Raw genomic sequence first — 22,873 nt, 5'->3', positions numbered from 1 at the left:
TAACAGAGGCAATATTCAGGCATGCACAGGTAGGGAGATTACTGATGGTGGAATTATGAGGTACTCACTGCAGAAAAGTTCAACATCCAGAAATACAATTCATATGGATTTAAACGTGGTAAGTACTGAAAAAATCTGTCATTCCCATGCTTGTAAACTGGGTCCAATAACACACCAGCAATCCTCTCTCCAGTCAACAGTTTTAAGGTATATTATTTGTGCACAAACTTGGAGGTAAACAAAAGAAATTAAAACTGACAAATTAATCCAATTTGTTAATTAAGAGAGGAAAGTCTTGAGCCCTAGGAACATCCACAGGGAGACTGATAGTGCTCAGGTGATAAATGCTACTGCCAAGGTCCTAATACTGGGAAGATTGTGTTCCAATCCAATCTAGATTGAACCACAGGGTGGTTATAATGAAAACCAACATGACTTTGGTGGGACAGGATAAAATATGGCCATGATGATTACTATAATGAACTATACACATCTTAAACAAAATGAAATCATACAATTAACAAAAGGAAGTTATGGTAACTTCTTTGATTTCTGACTGGCCATTAGAGTGCATTGAAATTTTCCCATAAGAAAGCATGGTTTCATTTTATAAAATGAACATTTTTTTGGTAAAGAGTCATACTTCACAATACTTCAATACTTTTTGAGTGGGAAAATTCTAGGCCAAAATGTTTTGACTTAAAATGTTATTTATGTTCTGATTTTTTGGGGAAAAAATACTTACAGCCTAATGGGAAAGGAACGGTTAAAGGAAAGTCAGATTTATAAGTGACTATCACAGTGAGATCAAGTATGTCAAGGAGGTTGTGTTTTGAGGTGTGAGATGAAAGTGCATGCTACATGGAAGAAACTACTGCATGTGTTTTTTGAGCTTTTAACCCCTCCACTACCTTTGCATGTGTATGTTTCAAAGAATGAATCAAGTGTCCTACAGCCCATTTGAAATTTACTTGAGGAGCCAGACTTTTCTTTTTTAATTGACAGCTGTAGCTACCTCGAATGAGTTTCACTATGTATACGTTTTCGTGTAGGAAACCTATTTATAATGGTTCCATACTTCCATAAGTCAAACAAGAAAGAATACTTCTGCTGGGTCTTTCCCCACAAGAGAACATAAATGACCATTTGAAGTACAAGTGAGTATGGACCTAAGAATATGCAACAAAAATGTTGTATTATTTCCTTTAATCTGAGTGAAGTTATCTGTAAATGATTATACTCTTCTCATTTCCTACAAATCATATCCATAATAGTTAAATTAAATGTGTAGAAAGGTGTGGCATGATCTCCCAGTAACCAAGGTGGAAGAGACATAAACCCTGTACAAAGATGTAAATCAGTATATTTATATAATCTGTTTGCAGTAAGTGAACATTTGGCCCAATGCGTACAAGAAATGCCAGATCTTAAAGTGTAAAGATGAAGCCTGAAATCACATACAGGGTATTCACAAAAACAGACACAATACTCTTAAGTATGTCACATTGCAAAGAGTCTATATATTTCTCCTTTGGCCGCAGTCCCAATGGAAACCTGATACAAAGTTCACTGATTTTAAAATAAAATATATCAAATCTTCCAAATGAAAAATCTAAACAAACCCTTCTTGGAGCAGCCTGAAAAGGTCTTTCTCTACGAGGTGCACATTTTGTTTATGTTTCAGTGCCATTGCAGCGAAAGGAACCTTTTCTGACTCTTCTTGAAAGTGGATTTTTCTAAATGCCTGCAGGAGGCAGCTTGGTATGATGGATCTGGCCCTATGCTGTTAATCTCTGAAGGTATTGAGGCTGGTATTTTCACACAAGCCACTTAAGAGGTGCTTTAGAAATGTGAAATTATCACAATGTTCATTTCCTGAGAAGCTTTGCGCCACTGCACAGCTGTGCTCAATTAGGCAGACATTTGAAAAGCAGCAGGGAAAAAGTAGTGAAAACAATGGGTTCTTTTCTTTGTCACAGCCTCAATTTTAAAAAAATGCAATTCCTAGAAATGGGCCATAGCAGAAGGGGGGAAAAAAAGACCACATAGAAGCTGTCTGAAGTTGTACGTGACATATTATGCTTTACTAGAGAAACAACAAGAGAGTCTTTCTAGTTCTTCTAGTGTCACTGATTTTCTGTCTTTTTAAGTAAACCTTAACCATGGTCAAGGAAAAGACTTCTTTCAACATGTGTTACTTGCTCTGCAGTAGCATCCAGTAACCTCAACTAGGATCAGAACCCCTTTTGTCTTACAAAATCTCTGATAGACAATCATTGTTGTCTTGAAGAACTCGTAGTCTAATTTGAAACAGGATACAACAAATGAAGTGACAGACAATGGGAGCGACAAGATTAATGAATGTAAGATCACACAGCATAACAGGTTAGCTTCTAGCTCTTCTTGTATTGGTTTTCCTTCAGAAGAGATCACTTTGTGCCAATAAGAGATTTTCCATGTGGGACAATTGCACAGCCAGTGTGTATTCTTTGCCTTTCCAGTCTCTTGTGAAGGATTAAAGTAGGCAAACTAGTAGGCACAATCGTTTCTTGTTTCACACAACACGGGATTATCCTACCAAATCTTTGCCCTACAAATCTATTTTTGGATGGGATTTTAGTTTAAAAAAATGTTTGGAACTCCATTTTCATAATTCTCTGAATTCTAATGAGGCCTTGATCTGTGACATTTGTGTCCAACTTTGTTTTTTATCATTCATGCAAAAGCCATTCAGTATTCTGGCTTAACATATTTCAAGGAAAAAAATGGTGTGTTGGCAGTTCATTGCATGAGCCAAGGAAGTCATGGTCTATTCTACCTGTTGCTTCAGTTTTTATAGATTTTCCAGGACACAAATTTGGCAGAGCAGGTCACAAACATTAACTACATCTTCGTCTCAATTTTTACTTCTTTCAGCTTCATTCAGCTTCCAGATAATTCTAGCTGTACTCACTGCTCTTCCAGCAAAGACAGTTTAACAAGGTTAGAAGGACACCGGCTGACTCTCTCATATGTCAGGTCTTCTCATTTTTAGTCTGCTCTTGTTACCCTTCTCTTTCCAGAGGAAAACAAGGAAATGCAGGCAATTCGGGAAAGAAGTTCTCTCTTGAAGGGTACACTTTCCCCAATCCCTACCAGCTCAAAGGAGATAGCTTAATGGCATAATCAGTCAAAGCATGGTATGATCATTTGACTAGTATACTAAGCACCATCATTTGGAAACCCCAAGATTGAGTGGCAAATTATGTAAGTCTCTTCAAAATTTAGTTCCTCTTCAAGAGTATGTCTACACTGCAGCGCTATTTCAGGATACTTCGGTATCCCGAATTAGCTATTCTATGTTTTTCTAAACAAGCCCATTATTTCGAAAAAACAGACTTGGAATTCCAATATCCCTGTAAAACTTGTTCTAGGAGGATTAAGGGACATTTTGTAATAGTGCTCTATTTAGAAATTTGGCACTGGGTAGGCAGCGCCAAATTTCAAAATAAGCTATTTTGAAATACACTCAAAATAAACTACACAATTTGCATAGCTCAAATTGCATAGCTTACTTCGAAGTACAGATGCAGTGTAGACGTACTCTAAGAGACACTGAGTGGCTGTTTCAGCACAAGTGAAGCTTTCAGTAGAGTTGAAATCAACCTGATGGTTAAGGTAGTTGATAATAAGCCAATGAGAAAATAGCTATTGCAACTTCTTGCAATATGTAGTTAGACCATACCAAAATTAAATAGTCCAGTTTCTTTTGGCTATCTTAATCCAGAGGATAAAACCATAGAAAGAATGTGGATACTTTTGTCTATTTTAAGTCACAGGTAGAAGAGGAGAGGATATGGAACATGAAAACTAACAAAAGATGGAACACATTGTGAAGCTCAAGTCTTTGAGAGTTTTGACAAGCGATAGTTTCTTGTACTAGATCTTATTGAAAGTCATCATTTTCAATGCTTTGAACCTGTGCTCTCTACGTATTGTCAAAGGCCCACACATCTTCATGTGTGCATTTTCTGCACTCCCATGGCTGGTCCTTCATACTGGACTTGTGATCCTTTACCCCTCACTTTTCAAAATGATGATGCCGATTTTCTTAAGATGTTCCTTGTCCTTTCTAACATACCTTGATGAGCAGAGAAGTAGTTAACAACTGCCATGGTTAAAGAGCTAGTTGCACCCCTGACCTCTTCTGTAGCTTCCCGGAGTGCACCTTCCCTCCTCTCCCCGACAGATGTAAGAACTTGTGTTATCACCTCCTTAGGGCACAGTGCTGTGATCATCCCACTTTCAGACCAGGTGCCATGCTATAATACTCTATGCACCCACCATACTTGCCCAGCAGGCCCAACGGGGCTCGGTAGCTATGGTTCTTTCCTTCAGGAGCTATGACAAATGGTAAATACAATGACCAATGTTCCCTCTAATTTCTTCCATCTAGGTGAGGATTATTTTCCATCCATATGCAGAATAAATTTTTATGTGCACTGAGGCATGTTCAAATATGCACCACCAGTAGAAAGAAAAACCTAGCTGTAAGCACTCTGTTAATCAGCTGGGCAGCATTTAAATCTCTCCTGCGCAGCTGCACAAGAGCCCTGCTGAGAGGGAACACTGACAGTAACCAAAAGAGAATTCTTAAAACAGTATTGTTTAATCTTGCTGATAGGAAAAAGGCAAAGCATAAAATAAGAAGTTTTTTAAAACCAATAATCGTCAATATTCAAGGCTCTTATGCCAAAGGGGTTAGGTGGGCCAATCTTACCCCAGACTCTTGAGATGTTGATTTCAGTTTTTAACTCAAACAGACTTGCTCTGGTACTTGAGGACCATGTCTTTATTCCACTCCAAGTCATTTAGGGTGTGTCTACACTGCACTGTTATTTCAAAAAAATGCAGACGTCTACCCAGCCATTCCATTATTTTGAAGTAATTTCAAAATAACAGAAGGCTTATTCCGAAATCTGTTCACCTCATTCTACAAGGAATAACACCTATTCTGAAATAAGTATTTCAAAATTAGGCGTGTGTAGATGCTCCACTGCTGCTATTTCGAAATAGCCCCTCACCAGGGCCATTCTAAGCTATTCCTCCCCAGTGCCTCCTAGGGCTCTAAATCAAGATATCATGTCCACATTAGCAAAGCCAGCCTCTGACTAATGTTGAGGCTTCTCTGCAGTGTAGATGTGCTATTTCTAAATAAGCTATTTCAGAATAACTATTCTGGAATAGCTTATTTTGAAATAAGCGTGCAGTGTAGACTTACCTTCATTCTCTCCTGAGCTTGGTTCAGAAGGGTCTTAGAGCTGTATTTCAAAGCAAATGACTCTTCATTAACCTTGAAGTCTTTGCTGCAACTTGAGTATCAGGATTGCTCTTCACCTTTGTGGGTGTATTTTCTTACAAGCATGCTGGTGAACTCTGTATGCATAAAGGACACACCACTGGTCAAGATACAGTATTTGTAGATTATTATTATAGGCAGCTTCGAAGTTCATCACAGAGATATTGGCATTTAAAGTATTATGATTGGACTGATAACCCTGTTGATAACCCTGAGTTAACCCTGTTGCAATCAATGTTCTCAGAGCTTTGTTGCAAGCTCTCTGCAAAGGCTGGCAGAGCCTTCATTAGTTATATTCCAGGTTTTGAAAGTTCTCTTCTACTGCAAACACATACTATTACTACAGCCAAGGAGTTTTGAGTAGAGTGATTGCTTCAAAGAAACACCCCCCCCCCCCCAAGACTTTAAGAGAATAAAACCTAAGACTATGGGTATGTCTACACTACCCTCCTAGTTCGAACTAGGAGGGTAATGTAGGCATACCGCACTTGCAAATGAAGCCCAGGATTTGAATTTCCCGGGCTTCATTTGCATAAGCCGGGCGCTGCCATTTTTAAATCCCAGCTAGTTCGAACCCCGTGCCGCATGGCTACACGCGGCACGGAGTAGCTAGTTCGGATTAGGCTTCTAATCCGAACTAGCTGTACTCCTCGTGGAATGAGGTCCACCCTTAGAGAATAATTGAGAGGTCAACCTATACACCCCTCAGGGTTCAGGATCACAGCATGTGCATATGCACATTGTAGGTATAAACAAAATCACTGTATAAAAAAGGGGTACCCAAAATAAATAAATTAATAATCCTATAGAAAACTCCAGCCAAAACCACTTCCATATTATCAATCAATCCATGCAAGGGCAACAAACTAACATCACCTGGCAAAAGGTAAGGTAGATATTCAGTGCATAGTACATATCTTTTTAAATTATATATGCTGTTACTTTTATCATTTTATTGGCAACTTCAATAAAACCACTAAAATAAATCCTCTTGTGATTGTATGTATTTGCCTACAATTTCCTGTGTTACTATGGGCTCTAAATCTAACATGAACAAAAAACAACTCTTTTTAAACAATTCAATTATTCTCTAAATCTTGAAACCATAGCTGCTAAAGCAAAACCCTACAATATATAATTAATTATAAATAAAATAACAGGCTACAAGTTGAAGATGCAGATATATCACAATATTTATAACTTATGATACATTATAATAATACATATAAAAGAGGTTATCATATCAAACAAATTGTAGCTATTCCACTGATACCTTAACAAAGCACGTTCCAAGATTTTCTAAAATTTTGTCACATTGGTATCAATTTTATGAATGGTCACCCATATTCCATACATCACCACACCCCTAATGTGAGAAGGTTCCAAAATCAAGTGCCACTGGGATCTGGTACTATGACCCCAGGCACTCAATTACAAAGCTATTCACTCAAATTAGGCTCAGTGGCCAAACCTCAGTGCTACTGAGATCTTGAGCACTGAGTCACAACACCCAGACTGAAGAGCCAAGTGCATTGCAGCAGAACACATGATGAGCCACTGCTGTGGGGTAAGACAGGTGGAGGCTTCTTCTTTTCCTCTACTCCTCCTCTACTCAGTGATAATTTTTGGAAAGGGGGGTTAGGGCTGTAGCCTGTAGGAATAAGTGTTTGCTAGATGAGGCATAGGTTTAAGTTAAGGCAGTCATGCAATGAGACTAGAATACCTCAAAGCCTGTAAAACAATAGCTTAACCAAACTAATTAAGGCATAAGCCCCCAAGTGCTTAGCATAAATAATAATCAAGGCTAATCTGAGATCATCAGATATTACCAGCATTTTGTCTTGTGTTGACTAAACCACTTTTCTTTGGTTCATTTACACAAGCCTTTATCTTAAAAATTCCCGTAAATTCATAAGCCAAATACTCAGCTGATATAAATCAATGTTGCTCTCTTTCTTTCACAAAGCTTCATGGATTTGCAACTGCTGAGGATCTGGCCTCAAACAGCAATCATCTTTGCCAAGACAAGTAAGAAAGGAATCTTAAGAAACTGCATTAACATTAATATTTAATGTTAACACCCCTCTTAGGAGCAGGTCTAACCTTCTCATGTAATGATTCCAGGTTGTATTTTCCCCTGTTCTCAGAGAGGGTTTTAGAACTAATGATATATTCGTATAACATATAACTCAAAGTCAGATGAATGCTGTATCTGGACAAAGTCAAAACTGCAGTATTCATCTGTTCATCTACTTGAGTTAAGAGATTTGGATTTGAAAGGCAAAACTAGAAAAAACACAGCAAACCCTCTTTACTTTGTGATCCGCCATTACCATGTACACTGAGTACACATCACTTAATATCATTTTCCTGTCTCTTTTTCCTCTCCTCGCCCCTTGCCGCAAGATCCACATGCAGTCAACTGGGGTTCTATGTGTGGCCCTCATAAGACATTTTGTTTACTGTTGCCCATGCACAGAATTGCCAAATTTCCCTGGTTTCTGTTAGCATAGGGTTTTTTTCCTACTGGTATTACCAAAGTGACATACACCTAAAACAAGGGCATATGAAATGAGGTGTGTGCTGATTGCACACAACATTGTGAGAGCAGTGTGCTCTCTCTGTATCCAATCAAAGTGCTGCTACAGTTCAACAAGTACACCCACAAACTCTAGGTATGCAAGCGCAGTTAGAAAAACTACTGAAGTAAAGTAAGTTGTCATGGGATAAGAGGGAAGATCCTTTCCTAGATTGATAGCTGGTTAAAAGACAGAAAACAAAGGGTAGGTATAATGGTAAGTTTTCTGAGTGGAGAGCGATAACTAGTGGAGTCTCCCAGAGGTCTGTCCTGGGACCAATCCTATTCAACTTATTTATAAATGATCTAGAGAAAAGGGTAAACGGTGAAGTGGCAAAATTTGCAGATGAAACCAAACTGCTCAAGATAGTTAAGACCAAAGCAGACTGTGAGGAGCTTCAAAAAGATTCCACCAAACCAAGTGATTGGACAACAAAATGGCAAGTGAAATTTAATGTTGATAAATGTAAAGTAATGCACATTGGAAAAAATAATCCCAGCTATACATGCAATATGATAGGGACTAATTTGGTTACAACTACTCAAGAGAGAAATCTTGGAGTGATTGTGGATAGTCCTCTGAAAACATCCACTTAGTGTGCAGCAGCAGTCAAAAAAGCAAACAGAATATTAGGAGTCATTAAAAAAGTGATAGAGAATAAGTCAGAAAATATCTTATTGCCTCTATATAAGACCATGGTATGCCCACATCTTGAATACTGTGTACAGATGTGGTCGCCTCATATCAGAAAAGGTATATTGGTGTTGGAAAAGGTTCAGAAAAGGGCAACAAAAATGATTAGGGGTTTGGAATGGAGAGAATCTCTCTCCCATTTGAAGAGAGATTAAAAAGACTTGCAATTTTCAGCTTAGAAAAGAGGAGACTAAGGGGGTATATGATAGAGGTCTATAAAATCATGACTGGTGTGGAAAAAGTGAATAAAGAAAGGTTATTTACTTATTCCCACAATATAAGAACTAGGGGCCACCAAATGAAATTAATAGGCAGCAGATTTAAAAAAACAAAACAAAAAAGAAGTTTTCCTTCTCTCAGTGCACAGTCAACCTATGGGACTCCTTGCCAGAAGATGTGGTGAAGGCTAGAGCTTTGACAGGGATCAAAAAAGAGCCAGATAGATTCATGGAGGTTAGGTTCATCAATAGCTATTAGCCAGGATGGGTAGGAATGGTATCCCCAGCCTCTGTTTCTCTGGAGGTGGGTGACAGGGATCATGTGAGGATTCCTTGTTCTTTTCACTCCCTCTGGGGTATCTGGTATTGGCCACTGAGACAGGATCCTGGGCTAGATGGACCTTTGGTCTGACCCACTATGGCCATTCTTATGTACCCTATCCTGGAAAAACATCTTGGTTACAACAATCTTGTGGTCCACTGAGATGAAAGAGGGCCACTCATGTGGCCCACTCACTTGTGTAAGTTCCTCCTCACTGGTCTACTAAAAGTTCATCTTCAGTGCTTTGGCAACCCTGCCAGAAAACTGTTAGCTCTGAAGTCTGATCAGAACCTAAGGTTTGTACCTACATTTTATAATGGAAATACTTTCAGTGATGATAGCTTTAAGTCAGGGTCAAGAATCTTAACTCATTGAAAGATTGTGTTTGTAAGATGACCATTTGTTTTTCTTGGCCTTGTAATTATTCTTTACAGACATTAGAGACCAGAATTTATAGGGCTAGATCTGGGGGGTAGAGGGGTGTGGGAGGGAGACAAACAGTATTAATATGCACGGTTACATTGGCAGAAATCCTCTTCTGTAAAACAAAGCAGTACTGCAACAAAAGGATTAGTTTATAAAGCTCTTACTCATGACATTAGCATTTTATATTTTAAAAAATCCACACACATCACCAAGCATCGTCCACTGAGATCTCAAAGTAAATATAGACAAGAAAAGTGAATTATCTTTTTTCCACTTGCTTTTTGAGTCTCATTTGGAAATTTTACATTTATTGTAGCAATACTGGAAAATGGATTAATGCTGTTATGAAAAAGAGGCTCTTGTCTCAGATAAATGACAATTTCACTGAAACTCTTTCTAGAGGCATATAATGTGGTTTGGGAAGAATAAACAAAGAAGAAAAATATGAACACCATGTTTGAAATCTCGTAGGCCACTCTTAGCAGTGTTTTTGTGTCAGGTGCAGAGCTGTACAAAAAGCTCACTTGAATGTGTAAAAAAGTAATAGAGATTTAGGCTTTTCACCAGCTTTGTGGACGGAGGAAAAACAACCAGACAACCAAAATTCCTCTTTGCAGTTGCAAAGGCTCATTTTTGCTCATGGCATGTTTCAGAACACAAACAAGATACTTGTTCATCCCTGCAGTCTGACTGTAAATTCCACTCCAGTGACCCTTTTGGAATCTTACACTCATAGTCATTGGTGAATAAATACCATAAAAGGAGCATTCTGACAAGCATATTGTCATTATGGTTCTTATAGTGCTCTTCTCATCAGACACACTTCATAGTCTTGGTACAGTTAATTGATGACAGACATTCTCTGACAAAACATTTCAGCATGCCCACAAAAACAGCCTCTGTCTGAGACCTAAATCCCAAACCTCCTGAAGTCAGTGAATCTTTATTGACTTCAATGGACTATGAATCAGGCTTCTACTTCTCAGTGTTCCACCACACAAACTTCCTCCTCATCCTACTCCACTCATTCCTCTTTAATAACAGCACCACATACATCAAAGAGAACAGACTCGAGTTTTCCTGTAGCACTTTAGGATACACCTACACTGCATGGCTATTTTGGGATACTGGAGGTATCCCGAAATAGCTAACCCACATCTACACAAGCCGCCTGTTATTTCAAAATATTTTTCAAAATCCCGGATTTGCTATTTTGCCATCCCAGTAAATCTCGTTGCACAAGGGATAAGGGATGGCTCTGTAGATGTGCCAAATTTCAAAATAAGCTATCTTGAAATAGATTCAAAACAAGATATGCAATTTGTGTATCTAATTGTTTGTAGTCTCCCTTGGAGACTAACAAAGATACACACACACACACACACACACACACACTCTCTCTCTCTCTCTCTCTCTCTCTCTCCTGGGACACTCTGGTCCAGCAACATCTGTGGTCTGGCAGCACCATGGATGTAGCTGGACCAGAGAGCCCCTGGTCCAGAGAAACCCCTCTAGGCAGCAGAGTTCTGGCGCCCCAGGTCAGCCCCAGGGCTGTGGAGTACTGGTGACCCTGGGGCTGACCGTGGAGTTCTAGTGGCTCTAGAGCAGCTGAATCCCTGCAGCCCTAGGACAGCAGAGCAGTGGCAGCCCAGAGCAGCTGAGCTCTGGTAGCCCCAGGACTGCAGGGGCTGGCAGCTTTAGGTCAATGGAGCCCCGCAGCCCTGGGACCAGCCAAGGCACAGGGGAGCCTGGTGGATGGGCCAACCTCCCCTGGTCCAGCAAACTCCTTCCTTTGGGACTAGTCAGGTCCTGAGGGTGCCAGACCAGGGAAGTCCAACCTGTATATAGAATCATGAGCTTTTGTGGGCAAAACCCACTCTTCATGAGGAAAGCCCACAAAAACTCATAATACTCTCTCTCTCTCTCCACATCTATCTATCTATTTGTTAGTCTCTGAAATGCTAGTACAGGCAATCCCCGGGTTACATCCCTACTTACAAACGGGGTGAGGCAACCCCGCACTAGCTGCTTCCCCCACAGCAGATCAAGGAGATGTGGAGCGGCTTTTCTCAGCAGACACCTCAGCTTGAGAATAAAGGACTGAGGGAAGTGAGGTGTGGGAGAATAAAACTGAGCTCTGGAGAAATGTTTGGCTAGAGTTTCCCCTACATTATGTACCAGTTCCGACTTACATACAAATTCAACTTAAGAACAAACCTACAGTCCCTATCTTGTACGTAACCCGGGGACTGCCTGTACTACATGACTACTCATTGTTTTTCAAAACTACATTAGCAAGGGGAATTTTACTTTTTTATCAACATTTAAATAAAAGGTAGCAAAGTATAGCCTGGCTGAGTCACCAAATTTTTTTGTCTTTGGAAAAAAAGGTAACAAATTGGCACGTAGAAAATGATCCACTGGAACTAGCTTACCTCTGTTTCCCTAAAGGTTTTCATAGAATGACTAGCACAGTGCAGCCCAGATTTTAGATGGAACCTCCCAGCACTACTGGAATAACCACAACCATCTTCAACAATATATCAGCTGATTACTGAAGAGAAAAATTACTTGGTGACTCCTCTTTCAGAATTGACCTGGACCAGAAGAATTTTATCATATCTTTTGAGTAGCTGATGCAAGCCAATGCTGGAGGTGATGTGTAATACCTGGATTATTGGTCTGACTTGTGAGGAAAAACTTTATAAATCTTGATAAGGAGTCAGATTTTTGAACAAATTGGTTACCTGATAAAATCATGCTTGTCTTCTTCCACCATTGTGAGTGGTAGTTGAATTTTCACCCCACAAATCTTTTTCCATGTCAATCTTCTCTCCAACTTTGCCATAGATTGGGGATATGCTATATTTTTGTTTTTGTTTTGATGGGGGTCTTTTTTTTGCCAAGGCTTCCATTTACAAGTCAGCTGGCAATTGGTCTGGGTCAAATATTGATTTTTTCATACTATAAACAACAAAAATAGGTTATAACTTTTAAATGACTCCACTAGGAAGAACAAAAAACAGATTTTTCTTCATCAAAGAAGAAACCTTATACCAGGAAAGTCACTCTGGTACAGAGATTAATTCTAATTAGGGCTCAAAAGAGAGTGCAAAATATATTGATAAGTGGATGGCCGTTCTGTATTTCATGTGTTTTATTTCCAGTCAAAAGATTTTCTTGGTCTGCAGCAAGGCCTCATTACATGGTGGAAGGCAGGAGAAAAGTCATAGGAACAACAAATAAGAAACTATCAGTATTAAAAGACAGATGACTTCAAAAAAGACAGATGTCTTCAAAAACAATGTTAGCAAGAGAACTTTGGCAATGTCATCTGATGAGACTCCTGGGACTAATATTGTCTGAATGCAGACTCAGAGTTACCTCCTACAAATTGTTGCAGTGTGAACAAAAATGTTCGGACTTGTCCAGGCACTGACTGGAACTGCAGATTAAGAACAGAAAGGCCTGACAAGGACTGCTGCTGCTAATTATCACATCACAAAATATTCTGGCCTTGTTTTTTTCTATAAATATATACTATATTCCTTAAGGAGTGTGTTGTGCTACATATTCATAAAAGCCAATACAAGCATAGCAAGACAAATAGACTTTCAAAGCTTTTAATGCCAGAAGGGACTATTATATCATCTAGTCTGAACTCCTGAATAATCACAGGCCATTACATTTCACCATTATCTCTGTATTGAGCCCAATAATGAGTGTTAGGGTAAAGCAGATTTTCCAGAAAGGCATTCCATCAATTTGACGTCATCCAGAGACAGGGAATCCACTATTTCCCTTGGTAGTTTATTACTCTCTGTTAAAAAATTATACCTTATTTTCAAATGGAATTTGTCTGTTTCAGCTTCCAGACATTGGTTCCAGATATGTCTTTCTCCACAAGATTAGAGTGCCACTGTGTACCTGTTATTTTCTGCTCATTAAGGTACTTATACACTTTAACAAAGTCTTCTCTCTGTCTCCTTTATGATAAGCTAAACAGACTGAGCTCTGAGGGTATGTCTACACAGCAAACTTATTTCGAAGTAACAGCAGTTGATTCAAAATAACTTTACTAGTGTCTACACAGCCAAACTGCTATTTCAAAATTAATTTGAAATAGCGGAGCACTTATTTCGAATTTGGTAAACCTCATTCCATGAGGAATAACACCAAATTCGAAATAGCTATTTTGAAATAAGTGCTGTGTAGACACTTATATCGAAATAGAGGGCCTTCAGCCTTCCCAGGGTGCCCTGGTGGCCACTCCAGCCTCAACCAAGAACACTTCTCTCCCTCCCCACTCCCCGGAGCCCTTACAGGGGTTGACTCTGGCCACAGTGCCTGTGCCAGCTCCAAGCCTGCCAGCCCAGAGCCAGCAGTCACTGCCCCTGACCGAGTGGCCCCAAAACATGAGCCAGCAAGCCACTGGCAGCCAGCCCTCCACCACTCCCCAGAGCAGTCTGCCAGCTCCCAGGAGCCTGACAGGGGCTGGAGAAGGCGGGTGCCTTCCTGGTCCAGGATAGATATCATAGACCTTATTCAGGTTTGTGGGGATGCCCCCAACTTCCATGGTCTCAGCCCTAGATGGAGGAATACGGCCATCTGTGGTAGGATATCTGCCAGCCTGGCCACCAAAGGCCACATGCGAACCCAGGAGCAGGTTTGCATGAAAGTCAGGTTGGTCCAGTGAGACCCCCAAACCCTGAGCTTCCCCTCCCCCTTCTCCCCCCTGCTTCCCCCTTCCAGCTCCCTCCTCCCAGGTTTCCCCCTCCCCTCTCTCACCCTTTCTCCCCCCTCTCCCGCCCCCTTTCCGCAGTCTCACCAGAGTTTTATTCCCCTTCCCAGTTTTTTAAATAAAGAGAGTTTGTGTTCAAGAAAATACATGTATTTTATTTGACATCAGCAGGGCTTGACAAATAATGCAATCTACTCACCCGTGACGAGTAGATTGCAACCTGGAAGAGCTGGGTTCAGGCGATCTGCGCATGCACGGACAGCGTGGCTGGCGAGCGGGGCTCACTGTGGTTTGGCAAGCCCTGGACATCAGGAGAGAGGGTTAGGGAGGGATAAGTGGAAGGACATGAGGGAGGAATGAGGCACAAGCCCCCAGTGGGGCAGACCAGGGAGGCTCTTAGTGCACCTCAGGGTGGAAGCTCTCCTGCAGACCTCCTGGATACTGACAGCCCCCCGATGGACGTCCTGGATGGCAGCCTGCAGAAAGTGCAGCCAGGCTCGCAGCAACGCATCCACAAGAAGCACCAGAGTGCCCAGGGGCAGTTCTGGCTCCATGTTGCAGAGGGCTGTGGTGTCCTGAGTGAGGGCAACCAGAGGACACAGAGACAAAATGCTCTGCTGTCCCTCATCAAGGTAGGCAAGCAAGCAGGGAAAGCTGAGAACCAGCTGTCCGGGGGAAGAGGGGAGGGTCCCTTTAAGCACAGGCCTCAGCCTCAGGCAGCAGCCACACAAAGTAACTCCTGACCTGATGTCCTGCCGGACCTGGTTCCGGCAGGCTTTAAATGCTATTCAGCGTCCACTCAGTTTGGACACACTATTTTGAAATACCAAAATGCTATTTTGAAATGCATTTTGTATCTAGATGTGTTATTTCGAAATAACTTATTTCGAATTAACTATTTCGAAATAAGATATTTCGATATAACGTTGTAGTGTAGACATACCCAGAGTCTCTCACCAAAAGGAATTTTCTCCAGCCCTCAGATGATTTTTGTGGCTTTTTTCTTCACTCCCTCCAATTTTTCAAGCATCTTCTTAAATGTGGATCCCAGAACCGTAGGTAGTACACCCGTGTCTGTCTCAGGAATACTATAAATCTGAGACACATGCTAGATCACCTCCCAAGTCCTACTCCTCTTGATAAGCAATAGTCTGTCATTTTAAGTAAAATTTAAAAAAAAAACTGGACTTCAACAGCCCAGAGGGGAGTTAGATGAAATGGAAAATTGGTCACCAGCATTCTTTCAGTCCTCAAAACTAACCTATTTTTCACAAAAGGGTATTTAGAACTGTGGCCATGGTTCTACCCAGGCTTGGAACAAAAACATCATGGGGAAGTCTACACTAGATACCCGTGGCTGGCCTGTGCCAGCTGATGCAAGTTCATGTTGCTCAGGCTAAGGAGCTGTTTAATTGAAGTGGTCACATTTGGGCTCAGACTTCAGCCTGAGCTCTGGGACCCTCCCAGCATCCTCCTGAATATCTACACTGCAGTTAAACAGCCCCGTAGCCAGAGTCCTATGGTTCTGAGCCAAGTAGCATGGACCAAACATCTACCTGTAGTGCACACATATGCTAAAATGTCATGACAAATAGCAATCCTGTGTGTCATCAATCAGTCAAAACTGCAGGCACACAGAAATCTTATGAGAAAAACCTGGAATCTCATAACAATAGTCTAATTTTGTATGAGTATTTCAGAGAGGATGGAGGAGAATGGTGCTCTTAGGGTGTTATGGACAGAACTGAGGGAAATGCTCACAGTGAAACCCAAAAACATGAAAAAAACTCGACTGGTTTAAGGTTTTGTTACAAAGCTTATACACAGATTCAGGTTTGACAAAAGATTGATGAACCTGGTCTCAGTTTTGAGCCATGATGCTCCAATTCACAGTTTTCTCACCAAATTGGCTGAGACACGGAAAGTCTCTTCTTGATGCCTCTCAAATTCAGACCAGGAGTTTGAATTCTCAGGGTTTGGATGTGTGTTATTAGACTTGATTTGGTCGACCTCTAATTAAAAAAAAAAGCGAAATATGCATGTGAACATACAAGTGACATGTACCTATCTAAAGGAGGAGGCTGCAACTTATTAAACTATAAGCCAATGAGGAAACAATCTTTGAATTATGTGGTAGGACTATTGCAATATTGAATTCTACTAGGCCTCATCAATGGGCCCAGGTTCTACAAGATTGAGGGTGAGTATGAAGCCAAAGCCCACTCTACCCCTCCTGGCCTATTCAGGAACCCTGGCAGAGAGTCAGAATTCCAGTCCATTCCCTGCATCTAGAATGAAGGTAGGCTAGATGAGGTGAACCCCACATTTCACAAGACATGAAGGCTCACCCAAAGGCTTTGCAATGTCCTGCTAGTGGCCCATTCTGAAACAGTCCTTTGGACCTCTTCATCACTCACTTCATGGGAGCCCACTATGGGGAACACTGTACTCAGATTAGACATCCAGTCCCAACCTGCCAGCCAGCTTGAAAGGAATCCAGCCATTGCCTAGCTGGTCTCATGTTGGAGAGAAGTACTCCATCACCTCTGAGGCAGCTCTGGGAAGGCACATTTAATTTTTGAATGAGAAATCACTGCACTCTCAGTCCTGGAAATTAATTGCTTGGTTTATTATTCCATCTAAACATAGCTGATCTTTTGCAGATCTAGCAATTCCTCACCAGACCTGTCTTGAGAATATCCCCAAGCAGACCAAGAAAGGCATGAAATCTGATTCATCTCGCATCTTTCACAAGATCAGATTAACAGCTAGTGCATAAAAAGGGCTAACTGGTCCCGCATCTGGATTCTCCTTCTCTGCCATCTCATACATGGGTCTGAACTGGGGTTGCCTATAGCTGGAGTCCCCCATGTTTGCCACACACCCTTTTCTGACCCAATAAACAATGCAACAGCCACACTTCTTTTCCACCAACTTATGAAACAGAACAGATAATATATTTAAGAATGAAGTGTTGAGGTGACCTGTTACCCCATGGAGTGGCTGAAATAAGGTCTAAAAACACCCTGACTGTCAATGCTAATCGATTATCTCTCAATTCCATTTCCCTATATTCAGCAGATGTGTCCACCCTTACACTAAATGAATGAAAGCTGAAATCCTCTGATGCCAAACACAGAAGGTTGACTTCAACAGTGCCGTGAACCTGGTTATAAAAGATTCCCATCTTCATGGATAAACAGTAGACCTAGGCCAACTGGCCCAATTGCAATTTCTACTTGAAAAGCCTGTACTGGGCAAAGGTCTGCTTCCACACTCTCATTTATGAGAATCTTTGTACCAGCAGGATTATCTTTCCTTGCTTCCATTGCAAATCTCCATTCCCCTGCAATGCCATGCTTGCCTTTGTTCCTTTATCCAGAAACTAGCTACCCATCTTAAAAAGGCCACCTGGGAAGGGTTCCTTAAACAGCATGGCCTTGCTGTGGCTACCACATGTCTTGGTGAGAGTATGGGCACCTGGGAATCATGTGAAAAAGGGAGTGAGTCTCTCAGGTACTCAGTCTTGTAGGTGTGGCAACTCTCAGCCTTTAAGATGTCCTATTCTAAGCATACTGGCATAAATGTATACAATTTCCTACAAACCTTTAGCCTAAAGGCATAAAACTGATTTTACATTTCTATCGAGCTAACTTAATCTGGCACTGAACAATTATCCAGGCGAACCCAAATATAGGCGATGTGCCTCTCAGAGTGGATCTGCACATTGGCATCTAGCAACCACTCTCCATGACAAAAAGAATCATTATATTCTGATAAGAACAAGTCCCAAACCTTTAGGTCCTCTCTTATCTCCATGGTCACCCTAATATAGTCTGACACCCATTTTGGACACTTCCAGCCATGCATTAAAAGTCCACCTAGGAGACATTTAATCGGCTACCAGGATGACGGGCAACAATTTTTGCAGTTCTTTGGATTTTTCATAAGGAAGATGAGACATCTGACACAGTATCCAGTTCAATATGAAGTATGCTAATCTGGTATTGAGCATTCTGTTTTCTCCTCTCTTATGTACTTCCTAAACTCCTGATAAAGACTGAAATGTTCTCAGATTAGACCACAATCTCCCTATAAAAAAGTAATCAAGATAGCAAGATACCTGATGAAATTGCAATTCCTGTGCTCTTGCCCATTTTAACAGTGAATTTTATAAATGCTGCACGGGAGCATCCTATTGGCATAGTTGTGTCAAAAATAAAATTGTGCATCAAATTGAAATCCAGTAGGTTGAAGCTGGAAGGCAGACCCCAGTCTGAAGCATGACTTATTTTTACTTTGGCCAGTAGAGATTCTTTTTTTCACGTGGTCCTGTTGATTGTGAAATCAAAGAGGGAATAGAGTATTGAAAAGAAAATAGGATCTAGAGCATCTTTCATGGGATCCCAGATGACAGATTAATTGGAATTTTCTGTTGTCTTCTTTGGAACCATCCCCAAAAGGAAGGGCCATTGATAAACAGAATTTCTTAGATGAAAAGTCTACTGAGCATTGGATGGGATTTGAACTCAGTTTTCCCATGTGGCTCATAAAAATTCTACTGTTGAACAATCAGCAATATACTATATTCAAAATTAAAAGTGAAAGGCAAAGAGACGTGTGATTTCATGAAACAAAACAAAAAAATATTTATGAGCTTCTATGGAATTGAACTGCAAAATTTCTCAAACTCACACACACAACACACAGGTCTCCTGTTGTGGGTGTGTTTGTGGGGTGTTAATTAGAAGCAGAGTTGACTAAGGATTCTGAAAATAGAGTCAGGAAGCTTCATGGTTAGAAGAAGAGCGTAAGGGAAGAGTGAGAGAAAGCGAGCTGCTCACTGGAAGTGGCACCACAGAAGGTCTAACACCTGCAGCCCCTTCAGTGCCTCTTTACTCAGCTGCTATGGATAATTTGTGGTTTGGCAATGACTTATTTTAACTTATCAGCAGGGAATATTGTGATCACTCACTGAAACGATTTGTTAGAGACAGATTTGGGCTACTAGTCCATTCATGTCAACAAGCAAATCAGTGATGCTGCAGGTTGTCGACTCCTCCCCTCCCCCAAGCAATTGTACTTTAGTGTAAGTCCTCCAGGATAAAGAGATGTCACTCACTCTCATACAAGGAAAAAGTGAGACAAGCTAAGAGGTGTTCTAATGTGTAGTTGCCTTCTGTATATGCCTAAATCGAAGTCAATATTAGGATTCTGTTCTACATTTTAATTTGACTGTGATTGCTCTTTTATGGACCCCAGGGTGTGATCTTGTAGACTTTAGTCAGGCCAGAGAAGAGGCTTCAAGATTAATGAGCATCTCAGATGTTTTAGTCGTAAAGGTTTGATTTTGTTTTAGTGCCTCCCTGCTCCACTTGATTGTTCCATGAGAACATTCTTCCTCTTACCATGTACAGGTAAGGTGCTATGCCTGATACCAAATTATCTTGGTCTTCAGTAGTCTCCTCCTCTCCATTCAGTTCATTATCTATCCAGGAGTTTGTTCATAATGATACATTAAGGATGGTTTTGTACGAATCTTTAGCTTCTCTGTGTCCCTTACACTTGACTAAATCCAGAAACTATATAGAGATGAAGGGGATTTTCATGACTATATATTAGGGATACTTTTAAATCTGTAGTAAATTGAGCTATGGATAGTGATTGTCAGTCTGAACCTTCAAAGTCGGAAAAGTCACTGTCACCTTCCTCCAGTTCTAAAACGAAAAATCAGGTTCCTTAAGCAGCACTCTCAATCAGGTCCCAGCCCAAAGCCCTGAAAATGAAGTGATGTGCAGCACCCTATGTTCAGCTGGCTCATTCATTCCCCTTCCCCACTTCTTTCCTGCGTCTCAATTCATGGAGTGGTTGTGTTGGCTTTAACTCTTTACTTCATACCCCACCGTTTAGGACCCATGCCTGCAGCCTTCTCCAACCTTTCCTCATGTTTCACCCTTCCTCCTGGGGAGTGTCTGGAGTTGAAGGATGGACTCACAACCAGATCCCCTCAGCACAAGCTTACTTTCCTATTCTTCAGAAACAACCAAGATGCCATGTCCGGAAAGCACTTAAATCGCATTGACTGCAATGGGACGTAAGTCATGCTTAAGGTTAGGCATGTTCCAAAGTGTGTTCCTGAATAGGGATTGGTTTCCTAAATTGGGAGCAAAGTAACATAAAAGTGCAGGAGTGAATAAAAAATGAGAGTGATGCAGGAGTGTGTGTACAGCATTATGCATAGGCCTGATGATGGGGACAGCAAAAAAGGCAATTGCCCAGGGGCTTGGGAAACCTAAATGGATCTGGGGCCTTCCATCCACCACTGTTGGCAGCCAAGTGGGGCTAAGACAGGCTTCCTGCTCACCCCCATTCCATGCTCCACTGGAAGGGGCCAGCACATCCCTGTGACCCCTGGATGAAGCAGGGGGCCGTCATGTGCTGTCCCCGCCCTAAGTGCCAAATGTGCAGCTCCCATTGCCTGGGTACTGCACCATTGAGAACTGCTGGGGCAGAACTTGCAGGCAGAGGTACACAGAAACCCCCTGACCCTCATGCCTAGGAGCCGCTGCCAAAGGAGTGTTATGTTTGCTTTCTGGAGCCATGTGAGGTAATTGCCAACTCCTAACCCCAAAAGCGTAATCAGCAGTGTAGCTGACAGCTTGCTGGGCACCAGAAGCACATCAGCAGCAGCCAATGCAGGCACAGCACCACCCAAATGTCAGACAGACCACATCTGCGCAGGTATGGCTTGTGCATGCTTGAGGTCATTGAGTGTTCTGCTCAGGGGCCTGGAATTGCTGTCAGCAGGCCTGAATAGATATTAGCAGTGGTCAGCCAAGGAATTAGACCAATCACTGCTGAACTTAGTGTTTACTATCTACCCTGAGAATTGTGGCTTGATCCTATTTAGAAGGACAGAATTACATTTAGGATAGGAGGAGTTCAAGGGCAACTAATTGTTTCATAAAGTCCTGGCTCATCCTTTACCAAACTCTCCTTTTAACCCAAGGACAGAATCAATTGTTTGTGGAAACGAACCAGCCTTTTACCAAGTTTAACCCGTTTCAGTAATGACTCTAAAATAAAATAAAATGCAAGAGATCTGGCAATGTAGTCTCTCATCCACAAGAATAAACCTTGTCCAAATATTGTTAAATTCATACAAGAATAATAAAAACCTTTCAAATGTATCTAAAATATTGTTGCTTTTCTGTTATGCCAAAAGAAGCAATCTCTTCACTTAAAAAAAAATCAGGTTTTGTGGGTGGTTAAACTGACCTTTTGCTCACTAAAGGTCAATCTATTTTTTTTAATCACTGTTCATTCTTAAAATGTTGACACAAAATCTGCTGGACAAAATTGTCATGCTACCTCTCCCCCCGTTTTCACAACAAAAACCTCTATTTGCCTGTAGAAACTGATGTTTCCTGATTAATTATGGTTGCAGGACTCTGTACTTACTATTCCAATAAAAATACATGCAGAGAAAATGTAAACAGTTTTGTAAGTGATGTATCCCTAGTATAAGAACATATTAATATGAACTGCAGTTGCAGGAGCTCACTGCCAAATGGAAAGTGATACAGCTAACATCAGACGTGGGGCATGCAATTCACTGCAGAATTTCAGAGCAATTCATAAGGCCCGGGGTACCCCAGAAGGAATGAGTGCCAGGATCTCCTTCATTTGCTTAATTTATGGAAATCATTCTGCAGGTGTCTCAGCGTGCTGTGTTTTTTAACCAAGTAGGTGGAGATAGGGAGATGGCAAGGGAAATAGCTGCTTTCCATGGCATTATCTTCCCATCAAACCAATATGGCTTCAAGTAGTAAAATAGCTCCACTAGGACAAATTTTCTTGAATTCCTCTTATGGGATGTTAACCCCCCACAGCAGAATTCATAGGTAAGCAGCCAGCAGGGGCAATAAATATTTTCTATACACATCAAAAAATACATGTGTATATACTACACAGCTGTGCTAGACTGGCCAGTTTTTCCAGAAAATCAGCCACTTTTCTGGAAAAACTTGCCAGCTGTCTACACTGGCCGCTTGAATTTCCGCAAAAGCACTGACTTCCTACTGTAAGAAATCAGTGCTTCTTGAGGAAATACTATTCTGCTCCCGTTCAGGCAAAAGTCCCTTTTGTGCAAAGCTTTTGCACAAAAGGGCCAGTGTAGACAGCTCAGATTTGTTTTCCACAAAAAAGCCTCGATTGTGTAAATGGTGATCGGGGCTTTTTTGCGGAAAAGTGCGTCTAGATTGGCACGGACGCTTTTCCGCAAAAAGTGATTTTGCAGAAAAGCGTCCGTGCTAATCTAGACGCTCTTTTCCGAAAATGCTTTTAACGGAAAACTTTCCAGCATTTCCGGAAAATCATGCCAATCTAGACGCAGCCCACATGATACTCTACAGGGCAGGAAAGGTGTTAAAATAAGAACACAAGAACATAGATAAATATCTCCAAAATTCTATTTTCTACATCCTCAAAAAATATGAAAGTCATTTCTAATTATCAGGGGGCTGTTTTGAAGAGATGAGCCAATTTTTGAAAAAG

The sequence above is a fragment of the Pelodiscus sinensis genome, chromosome 2 (assembly GCF_052426305.1).
Source record: "Pelodiscus sinensis isolate ZL-2025 chromosome 2, ASM5242630v1, whole genome shotgun sequence".
In the NCBI taxonomy this organism is placed as follows: Eukaryota; Metazoa; Chordata; order Testudines; family Trionychidae; genus Pelodiscus; species Pelodiscus sinensis.
This window is presented reverse-complemented; position numbering follows the sequence as displayed.